The sequence below is a fragment of the Pteropus medius genome, unplaced genomic scaffold, assembly GCF_902729225.1.
Source record: "Pteropus medius unplaced genomic scaffold, Ma_sr-lr_union100, whole genome shotgun sequence".
Classification (NCBI taxonomy): Eukaryota; Metazoa; Chordata; class Mammalia; order Chiroptera; family Pteropodidae; genus Pteropus; species Pteropus medius.
In genome coordinates this window covers 41944867-41956504 of record NW_024354875.1, presented here as the reverse complement: position 1 = coordinate 41956504, position 11638 = coordinate 41944867, and the positions used below count along the sequence as shown (strand labels likewise).

General features: G+C 33.2%; 1 pseudogene; it reads right to left on the bottom strand.

Annotated features, from left to right (window-relative positions):
• Positions 1–1680: 1680 nt before the first annotated feature.
• Positions 1681–1799, bottom strand: LOC120597484 (uncharacterized; annotated as a pseudogene).
• Between the last annotated feature and the right edge of the window lie 9839 nt (positions 1800–11638).

The following is an 11638-nucleotide window of genomic DNA, read 5'->3' as shown; positions in this document are numbered from 1 at the left end:
ATATCTTTCTTTATCCCTGGTAATTTTCTTCATTGTGAAGTCCGTTTTGTCTGATATTTTTCTACCCACTTAACTTTGTTTTGAATAGTGCCTGTATTATATGTCTTTTTCCTTCCTTTTGGTTTTAATCTACTATATTGTTATATTTAAAGTGAGTTTTTTTATAGGCAGTACATAGTGTTTTTTATTCATTCTGACAATTTCTATATTTTAATTAGTACAGTCAGATAATTTACATCTACTGTAATTACAGATTTTTTAAATTTCGGTCTACCATTTTAGTACTTGTGTTTTGTTTATTCTTTCTATATTTTGTCCTCTGTTTCCATTTTCCTACATTCTTTTAGATTATTTGAATTTTTCCTACTTCATTTTAATGTAACTATCGAGTGTTTAAATTATCTCTCTTTGTATAACTTAGTGATTTATCTAAGGATTAGAACATACATACTTAAGTTTTTGCAATCTACTTAGAATTAATATTTTACCACTTCAAGTGGAATGTAGAGACCTGATTACCATATAGGTCCTTTTAATTCTCCCACTATATGTTGCAGTTGGTATATATATTATGCATCTACATACACTGAAACCCCCACTAGGCAATGTTATATTTTTTGCTTCCAACTGCCATATATATTTTAAAGAACGTAGGAAGAATAGTCTATTATATTTATCCAAATTTTTTCATTTCGGTTCCACATTCCCCTCTGGTGTTCTTTCTCTTCTGTCTGAAGAATTTCTCTATTGTTTCTCTTAAAGCAGTTTGCTGGTTTTCCTTCATCTGTAAATGCCTTTATTTCACCTTCATTACTGAAGGAGATTTTCACTGGATGTAGATTTCTGGATTCTTTTCTTTTAGCACTTTAAAAATGTTGTTGCAACTTCCTTCTGGCCTTAGTGTTTTCTGATAAGAAATCTTCATTTATTCAAATTACTTTCCTCTTATGTTTAATACTTCATTTTTCCAATAGCTCTATTCAAGAATTTTTGTCTTTGGTTTTCAGTACCTTGATTATTATGTGTCTGGGCATGGCTTTCTTTAAGTTTATCCTGTTCATAGTTCACTGACTTCCTGAATATATAAGTGTATATGTTTCACCAAATTTGGGTAGTTCTTTAAACCTTTTTCTGTGCTACATTCTTTCCGCTATCTTTCTAGGATTCTGATAACATTGAAGTTAGACATCTTAGTATTGTCCTATAAATTCCTAAATCTCTTCATTTTTCAATGTTTTTTTATTATTATTGTTGTTTAGATTAGATATTTGAATTAATTGATTTGTCATCTCCATTTTGCTATTGGCTTCATTCAGTGAATTTTTTAAATTTTCAGTTATTGTATTTTTTTAGTTCTAAATTTTACATTTGGCTTTTCAATAGTATCTCCTATTTATTTGCTGAAACTTTTTAGATTTCCATTTATTTCAAGAGCATTCTCCCTTACTTCTTGGAGCATTGCTATAATAGTTACTTTAAAGTCTTCGATAATTCCAATACATATGTCATCTTGACATCTGTTGATTATCTTCTGCCTGATAGGCTGAGATTTTCCTAGTTCTTTGTGTGCTGAGTAATTTTGTATGTATTGTTTAATATTATGTTTGATACTGGGCTTTCTTTCTTTCTTTCTTTTTTTCTTTCTTTCTTTCTTTCTTTCTTTCTTTCTTTCTTTCTTTCTGCCTACAGCACATGGTATTCCTAGGTGGTCTCCCATCCAAGTACTAACCAGGCCCGACCCTGCTTAGCTTTCGAGATCAGATGAGATCAGGCACATTCAGGGTGGAATGGCCATAGAAGAGACTGGGTTTTCTTTAAATCTTAAAAAAAAAAAAAAAAAAAAAAAAGTCGATATTTTGTTGTAGTAGGCAATCAACCTCTTCAGGTTGTAAGTTCCAATCTGCTTTCTATGAATTGTGGTTCCACTGTCAATTCATTTTTCAAAGCCTTTGCAGTACTAATGTGTCCCCCATGTGCACTATCCAGTGACTAGTCTGGGACCTGAGCAGTGACCAACTCCATAGTTCAGTTCCCAAAGCCTTTGATACTCCACGTAAGGTCAGATCAACTCATCACAGCCCAGAGATGGTATCACTCTCTTGAGCTCCTTTCTTTCTACAGTGTCTGTGAAATCATCCAGTTAACTGAGGTCCTTTTTTCCTAATTCTTTATCTAGAAAGCTAGGGCTTTAGTTTTCTCAACCTTGCATGTACTTCCCATGACTACCCCTACAACTGGTACTAAGCAGCAGGAGAACACAGAGAGAAAAAAATGCAATGGAGATTTGTTCTCACGGTCTTGGACTACATTTCTCTTAGTCAGAGGAGATTCCTCTCAGTGTTTTAGGCACCTGTCTATCCCCCATATCTAATATAAAAGTAAATCAGTTCTGAACAAGGGCCTCTTTAGGAATGAGTGAGTTTTAGTAAAAAATAATTTGTGCCATATCTTGAGTCATATAATAGTCTTACTTATTGTTTAGGACTGGTTACAGTTGTGTTATGGATAACCAAAATCTTCAATAAGTTTTCTATATGAACAAGAATTGCTTTTGTAATCACAAACAATAAATATTGTTTAAAAGTAAAATAGCTGTTCAGATTGTTAAGGGGTGTCTCCTAAATCTGTGTAATGTAACTGCTAAAGTCACAACCACATACCACCATTGTTCCCAGAGACACCTGACCTTCCGAAGCTTGAAGCAACACATGGCTGAGCTCTAGTCAAAGCAAGGGAATCAGAGGAAACTTCTAACTCTGGGAAATTTCATATTCTCTTTGTTCCTACATTATTATAGCTGTTCACAATGAAAGATAAAAGGTTAGGACTTCAGCTTTCAAAAAGTCAACTTGGACAAATCAAGATAAATACAGTCCTGAACTCATTTGCATGATAGAGTCCCTAGTCAATTCCTCCAGACAGATGTCCTTGAGCAGCATCTGGCAGGAGCACAAAAATACTATCATAAAAGTCATGTTTGACTGCTTCTTTTCTTGTGCATGGTTGAAGTTCAATAGGTCAAAAATAGGTAAACAGTTAATGGTTTGATCTTATGCAAACTGAATAATAAAAGAACATTTTTTGAGAAGGAGGAATATAATATCAGAAAAAAATTCTCCTTTTAAGAATGGAGCTTTAATTAAAGGGAACAATAAAAAAAAGCACTTGTCCTCATAGTAGCTGATTTGTTCCCAGACACTTTGTTATAAGGCTCTGTGTTGACGAGAAAGCTAAAAGATATAGAATATTTGTCATCTATAGCAATAAACAAAAATACTTAGTCAATTCTATCTCTGCCACAGGAATATGGTTATCTCAGGTTTTCGGTGGTATTAACTGAGATGATATATGGGAAAAGTGACGAAAATACAGAAACAGAAAGCAGATCAGTGCTTGCCAGAGGCAGTTTGATCTTAAAGGGCACAGCAAAGTTTTTAGAGTGACGGAATTGTTCTATAATTTAATTGTGGTATACTTGCATGCATTTGTCAAAACTTTCAGGGTGAATATTACAGTACTTAAATTATACCTTAATAAAAAATATATTAAGTGCCTGGGACATAGTAGGAATCAATATGAGAAATATAAAAATTAATTTTTGCTCTAGATGATGTATTATGTTCTAGAAAATGGAATATATGTGAAGGTCATACATAAATTTCATACCCATATCTTGAAAGCCAACATGATCAGTCTCACAAGAGTCTAGATGCCTATAAACCTTGTTTCTATTATTCTCTGTTGGTGAAATATAGCAATGAGGTTTTAAAAGGGTGGCCGTCAGGCAGATCTTACTAGATCTGTCTCTAGTTTAACGGTAAAAAAAGGAATATTTCAAGTAAAATGACTCAGCAGGAGTGTATTTAATAGGACTTTTAAAATTGAGGGCTGAGAGCTAAAGAGTCTTGATAACACTCTGTGTCACAGTTACACTGACCAGTGATATTTGAATAAATGAAGCATGAGATTTTCCCACAGTTCTTGGGTACTTTGAAGGACATGCTTCCACAGATATGGGACTGTGAAGGGAGCAGAACATGCGGCATGTGGTAACCACTGAAGTGGGCCATAGTAAAATACAGTCGAATAATAGAGTATTCTGCAAGCTAGAGTTTTTGAAATATAGATTTATTCATTGCCAATAATTACAAAAAGTTCGCGTTTCTTGAGTTTTTACATATAATGCTGGGAACTTTGCTGTGTTTCACATTTGTTACTCAGAATATTCTATTACTATAGGTATTATTCTTATCTTTATTTTACAGATGGGAGAACTGAGACTAAGATTGAGTTACTTGCCCAAAGTCACAGAGTAAGCAAGTGTGGCAGAGCTGGGATTCAAATCCATTCTCTCATACTCTAAATAAACTTCCTGCTCCTAATCACCATCCTCCAATGACTATTTGCTCAGTGGAAATGCTTTTGATCAGGTCTTCTAATGGCGATACAATATTTGTTGAAAAAATATTCCTTTCTTTTTAAATTGCATTTTATAGAAAAACCTTGTGAAGGACAGAAGGATTGAAAAATTCAAGGTATTTTAGATTTTTAAATAAGGGCCCCAAAACTTACATCTTTAGTCTTAGGCTTAAATATGGCTTTTTTTTTTTTTTCCTAAGGAAAATAGTAAAACACTGGAGATTGGCAGCTCTCCACTGAGGGTCCTAAGGACTGCACTTCCAACATCAACACAGGGCACTCTGATCTTGCCCAGAACACTGGTCAAGGATTGGAAAGCTGCACCTTATAGGAATGGGATGGAACAAGTCAGGGCCTTGAAAGATAGCTGAGCAAAAATTGAAGTCAAGAACCCTATGTGATGTGAAGGACCTATATAATGAAAACTACAAGACCTTGTTAAAAGAAATCGAAGAAGGTACAAAGAAATGGAAAGATTTTTCATGTTCTTGGATTGGAAGAATCAACATAATTAAAATGACCGTACTACCTAAAGCATTATACAGATTTAATGCAATCCCCATCAAAATCCCATTGGCTATTTTTAAAGAAATAGAACAAAAAATCATTGGATTTATATGGAAGCACAAAAGATCCCAAAATGCCAAAGCCATCCTGAGAAAAAAGAACGAGTCTGGAGGCATCACTCTGCCCGACTTCAAATTATACTACAAAGTGACAGTAATCAAAAAAGCATGGTATTGGCAGAAAAATGGACCAGTGGAAAAGAATCGAGAGTCCAGAATTAAATCCATATTTATATGGGCAAAAACATACAGTGGAGAAAGGAAAGTGTCTTTAATAAATGGTGCTGGGAAAACTGGAAGACCACCTGCAAAAGGATGAAAATAGACTGTTGTCTATCGCCACACACCACAATTAATTCAAAATGGATTCAGAACCTGAATATAAGACCTGAAACCATAAAATGCATAGAAGAAAACATAGGAACTAAACTCAAGGACCTTGGACTTAAAGAGGATTTTATGAACTTAACCTCAAAAGCAAGAGAAGTAAAAGCTAAAATAAATGAATGAGACGACATTAAACTTAAGAGCTTCTGCTCAGCAAAAGAAATTGTCAATAAAGTAAAGAGACAACCATCCGAATGAGAAAATATGTTTGTAAGCAACGCTTCCGATAAGGGCCTAATATCCAAAATATACAAAGAATTCATATGACTCAATAAAAACAAAAAACCAAACTATCCAATCAAAAAATGGGCAGAGGACCTAAACAGACACTTCTCCCTAGAGGACATACAAATGGCCAACAAATATATGAAAAGATGCTCAACATCACTAGCCATTGGAGAAATGCAAATCAAAACCACAATGAGATACCATTCACACTTGTTAGAATAGCTATAATCAACAGGACAAGTAATAAGAAATGCTGGAGAGGATGTGGACAAAAAGGAACCCTCATACACTGCTGGTGGGACTACAAATTGGTACAGTCACTATGGAAAACAGTCTGGAGTTTCCTCAAAAAACTAAGAATCGATCTTCCATATGATCCAGCAATCCCTCTACTGGGTATTTACCCCAAAGACTTGAAAACCCATATCCGAAAAGATATTTGCACACCAATGTTCATAGTGGCATTATTCACAGTGGCCAGGACTTGGAAGCAAGCGAAGTGTCCTATGATAGATGATTGGCTAAAGAAGCTGTGGTACATATAAACAATGGACTATTCTCAGCCATAAGAAGAGATGAAATACCACCATTTGCGACAACATGGATGGACCTCGAGATAATCATGCTAAAGGAAATAAGACTGAAAATGTTGAAAAACACATGATATCACTTATATGTGGGATATAAATCTAAAAGTAACAAACAAACAGGACGAACAAACAGAGACTCATGGACATGGACTATAGGCTAGTGGTTACCAGAGGACTATAGACTAATGGAGACTAGAGGTTACTGGTGGGGGGGGAGGGGAGGGAGAGGTATACAGGTAAAAGGGGTCAAATATTGGGGGTTAGGGGGAGGGTGAAGTAGGTAAAGGGGATCAAATATATGGTAGCTGAAGAAAACTGGACTTTGGGTGGTAAACACACAATAGAATATACAGATGTCAAATTATAATGTACATCTGAAAATTATATAATTATATTAATCAATGTTACACCAATAAACTTAATTTTAAAAAAAACTCTATTTTATTCTAAGTTCAACTCAACATCTAGAAATCAAATTCTCTGTTTCTCAAGACTGACAATTATCCTACACTTCTTAGAGCCAATTCATGAAGTAGTTAAAGTGTCATAAGCATCCAGAACACATAGCTTTATTATTTATTTGATGGTTCAATCTTGATAAAATAATAGTCCTGAAGAGTCAGGGCTACTTTCTTTTGTTCAAAAAAAATTAGAGTTCATTTTAGAAACTGTACTTTCTCTGTTAAAGGGACCATTTGAATTTGAACTTACTATAAATTATTTAATAAAACCATTTTCACCTTTCTGGAAGGTAATAGATCTAGAATCTACAATTATTTTGTTCCCTTTCTCATATCACATAGAACTTATTACTTGTGCCACGTGCCTTAGCTCTTGAATATGTGCCGCTTAAATATCTCACTTATACTGTTTATTTTCCCATCTTTGTTGGTTTGGCTTCTTAAGCTTTTTGTGAAAGGAAGAGTCAAATATTTCTTCTGCAGTGAAACATGAATATTCACATTAAGTGGAATAAATAGATTATAATCAGTCAGTTCTAGTCAAATTTTACTACTTAGTTACAAAAAAAACCTTTGTTTTTAAAAGATTTTTTTGAATTTAAGAATTGTAGATACCAGTATATGGACCTACAATACTATGATACAAAGGAGTTTTTGATTATACTGAATAATATTTATATTTTTAAATCAAATAAATTACAACTCTACACTTAAAAATGTACATGTGCATATACATGTGTACAAATTGCAAACAGATATTACAATAATGTTCTTATATAAAGTTTAATTGGTGTCTGTCAGGTGGACACTGGATCACTTCATAAATTATGTAAATGTATAATCACCATGTTTTACACCTAAAACTAATATTGTATGCCAACTGTAATCGAAAAATTTTTAAAACATAAAAAATAATAAAGGCTTAAAAAGAGCATATATATTATATATATATATATATATGTATGTATGCATTCACAATATTGAATCAGAGACTTGTTTTGAGAATGTTGATACTATTAGGAGACTATTAATCTATTACACCCCTATATTATTTTATTTTTTGTCAAACAGATTGCCCTTCATAATGTGAGTGGGCCTCATCAAATCAGTTCACATCCCTAACAGAATAAAAAGACCAGCCCCTTTGAGCAGGAGAGAATTCTCCACCAGACTGCCTTTGGAATTCATCTGCCCCCTTGCTTCTCCTGGTCTCCAGTCTGCCTGCTTTTGAACTAGAACTGCACCGTTGGTTCTCCTGAGTCTCCAGCCTGCAGATTTTGGATTTGCCAGCTTCTAAATTGCATGAACCAATTTCTTATATTAAATTTCTTTATATATACATACATGCATGTGTACACACACATCCTATTGATTCTGTTTCTCTGGAGAACCTGGCTAATATAGGATGAGGAACACAATTCAACCCATAACACAGTCTCAGGGATACTCTATCAAGTTGAAAAGAGACACACATCACAGAATTTTAAAACTTGTGCCCTGTTATCATAACATACTACCTATAGTGTATTATAAATTAATCTTTTTATAAATTATGTAATCATCTTGTGAATGGTACAATTATATTGCATTATATTTTTGGCGTTTAAAAGATAAGCAGATGTCTTTGAAATATACTGTAAAGTTTGCAGCCTTGTTTGGAATTTATTTCTATTTTAACATTCTGGAAGCTTCAAAAATTGGATATAGCTTAGGTCTTTCTCAAACTCCGAGAGACTCTACTTAGCTGTCACTTCTTCACTTAGTACCTCTCCCACTTCCTTCCTATTGCCAGGAAAGCCTTGCTAATTCTCGCCTGTTAGCCTTTCCACACACTCTTCTACTTTCTCTCTGCCAGGTCACATTCATCACCTTCTCTAAGAAGTCGTCTCAAATAAACTCCAGCCTTATTTAATCACTTTATAATTAGTTACATGTCCAATTCATGCTAGTGTGACAAAGAGTCATCTTTCATTTTTCACACCATATTTCTCAGATTCCTTTACACTTAAGTGGACTTTTATGACAAAGTTCTCTCCAAAGACTTATAGGTCAATCTAAGAAACTTGGAATCTAGAGCATAGTAGTAATTAAAGTATTAGAAGCAGGTAAATGAAATGATTCCATTTTTACTGGAACATTTCCTCTGGCTGATCTGTAGAAAATGGATCAGAAAGGATAAAAATGAAGTGAGAAAACAAGACAGGAAATCCAAATATTAATCCAGATGTGAGGATTTCAGCTTTAGGATGGTTGCAATGGAGACTGAGAAAAAAAAAATACTTGGTAATATGTTTGATATGGGGAGTGAGGCAGGGAGGAGCTTTTAGTAATCACTAACAGATATAAAAAGATAGTCAACCTCACCCCATAATAAGATAAATGCAAATGAGATCTGTAGAGAGACAGCATTTCTCACTTATTTGGGGGAAAATCCAAAATTTTGGTAACATACTCTGTTGTTGAGACTAAGTTAGGGAAACAAACACTCCCATTTAATGCTGGTGGGAATGCCAAATGGCACCACGTCTTTGGAGGAGAATTTAGCAACATAAGCATTTATCCTTTGACTCAATAATCCCACTTCTAAAAATCTATCCCAAAAATACACTGGCAAATATACAAAATTGACACATGTACAAAGTTATTAATCACAGCAACATCTGTCATAGCAACCAATGGATGTACTAGAGCTGGCTTGCATATCTTACAAAAATTGATTGTTAAATTTTTGGTAATTTTGCAAACTGTTATTAAATATAGTGATTTAAAATTTAATTAAATTTTAAAATTTAAAATTAAATTGTATAAACTTACAATTAAATAACATATTTAAGAACAAAGATAACAATTACTCAAAATTCATCATTTCTTAGTTATTTCATCATACTTTATTATTATCTATGCTCTTGAGGGTTTTTACATGTATTATACCTGAATGGTAAAAATACCATATAATGATGTGCTACTGTACCTCACTTCCCAATTTTAAATCTAGTGACAAGATATTAGTAGCTTGAAATCAGCCATGGTGGGAGCATTTATACCACATAGAAATTTGCAAACGCTCCAAAACAAGAGTTTTTTCCCCAGGAGAAAGCCGATTGTTAAACATTTACTAACACACAACTGGAAAAAATTAAACACCCATCAAAAAGGTTCTGGTTGAATAAACCATGACACATCCACTCAGTGAAGTACAACACAACTTTAAAAAGAAATAGACCTATTTTTATATACTGCTATAAAAGTGATCTCCAGAGTATATAGGCAAGTGAAAAACTCAGGAAAAGTATATACAATATGCTATGCTTTCTTTTTAAAAGGAGACAGGTAAAAAAGTATATCTATTTTGCTAATTTTTTTTAAATAGAAGGCTAAAGTAAAAACGTTTTTAAATGACTACATATAGAGAGAGGGAAGAAACTATAAGAAGTATAAGGATATATGATAGACTTCTTTGAATATACCTTTTTTGGTAGGTTTCTTTGGAACCATATAAATGCCTTACATAATGAAAAAGTAAAATTTTATTTAAAAGAGAAATGTCTAAAAATGTTAAACAAAATTAAACAAATCAATCTGCGGTGAGTTGATGGCATAATCACATAAAGAATTATTTTAAATAAATTGACAACACAATAATTTTACTTGCCTAGTAGGATATATCCTGAGGACAAAAATAATAAATAAAATGTGAAAATTTTTCACATCTTAAAAATTTTTCAGTAATTATATTGTTAGTGATAACATTGGTTATGTTATTCTGAAACTATTTTATATAATCCAGGATAAAGAACATTGAGTAATTATGTTTATACCATTATGAAACAATATTTTTACAATAGTAGAAAATGGCATAAATTTGAAATCAAAGAAGTAAAAACATTGTGATCTTAAATTTAAAATATTGTGAACTCTTATTTTCTTTTAGAAAATATTTACATATTTCTTAGCTCTGTACATTGAACGAGCCTGGAAATGACACAGCAGCAGTGAGCTCTCCTAAAATCCAGATCGTGGTCTCCAAATCCCATTTCCCAATACCAGACTCTTCAGAGAAATGAGTGATCTCAGTCCTGGAGTAAAACATGTCTAAGATGATCTTGGAATGATCTGGTATGATTTTATCATACCAGAAAGCAATGAGATTACCAAAGACTAGTGAGGCGTGTCTAAAAGATTCAGGAACCAAATTGAAGAAGCTCCTGCTAGTCAAAGGTGATATAATTAAAGCACCAATACAAATAATGACTGCAGTGGATTGAAACATGTAAGAACATTTTTAAAACTTCATTGAACGCCTATGAAGTATGATACAGACTCAACTCATTATGCTGAAAGTTGAGAAACAAAGGAAAAGAATATTTTGTCTTTCCCACATGAAATATATACCGCCAGGTAGCCAAAAGTTGTGAAAGGAAGTTTCTCTTTATAGTTTGGGGTGTGGTGGAGTGGGTAGGAGTATAAATGAAACAAGGTCGGCCAGCCTAATTGTTGAAGATGGGTATTCTCTTTGTTTTTGTACATGTTATAAACTTTCCATATTAAAAAGTTAAATTTAAAAATATATGACTACTTAGTTTTTATTTGAACTTCGGGCATGAAGTTACTACTTGCTGACATCGTAATGTTTTAAGAAGGATCAACTTGGGAGTGGAAAAGAGATCTAGAAAGAGGGAGATTAATAATTGAACTTTCAGTTCTGCATAGTTCAAAGTATCTGAGAGATATCCAAGGGAAGGTACTGATTAATCAGATATATATAATGTCTGAACCTCAGAAAAGACATCTGGGCGAGAAATCTAAATTTAGGATTTACCAGTATATAAGTGGGAATTGATATGATAACTTAGGGAGAATATTATTGCAGAATAAAAACAATTAAAACATACTCAGTGCCTAATATGTACCAGGCAATATTCTAAATTCTTTAAATGTATGTACTTAATTCTCACAATAATTCCTTGAAGTAGATATTATTATTATC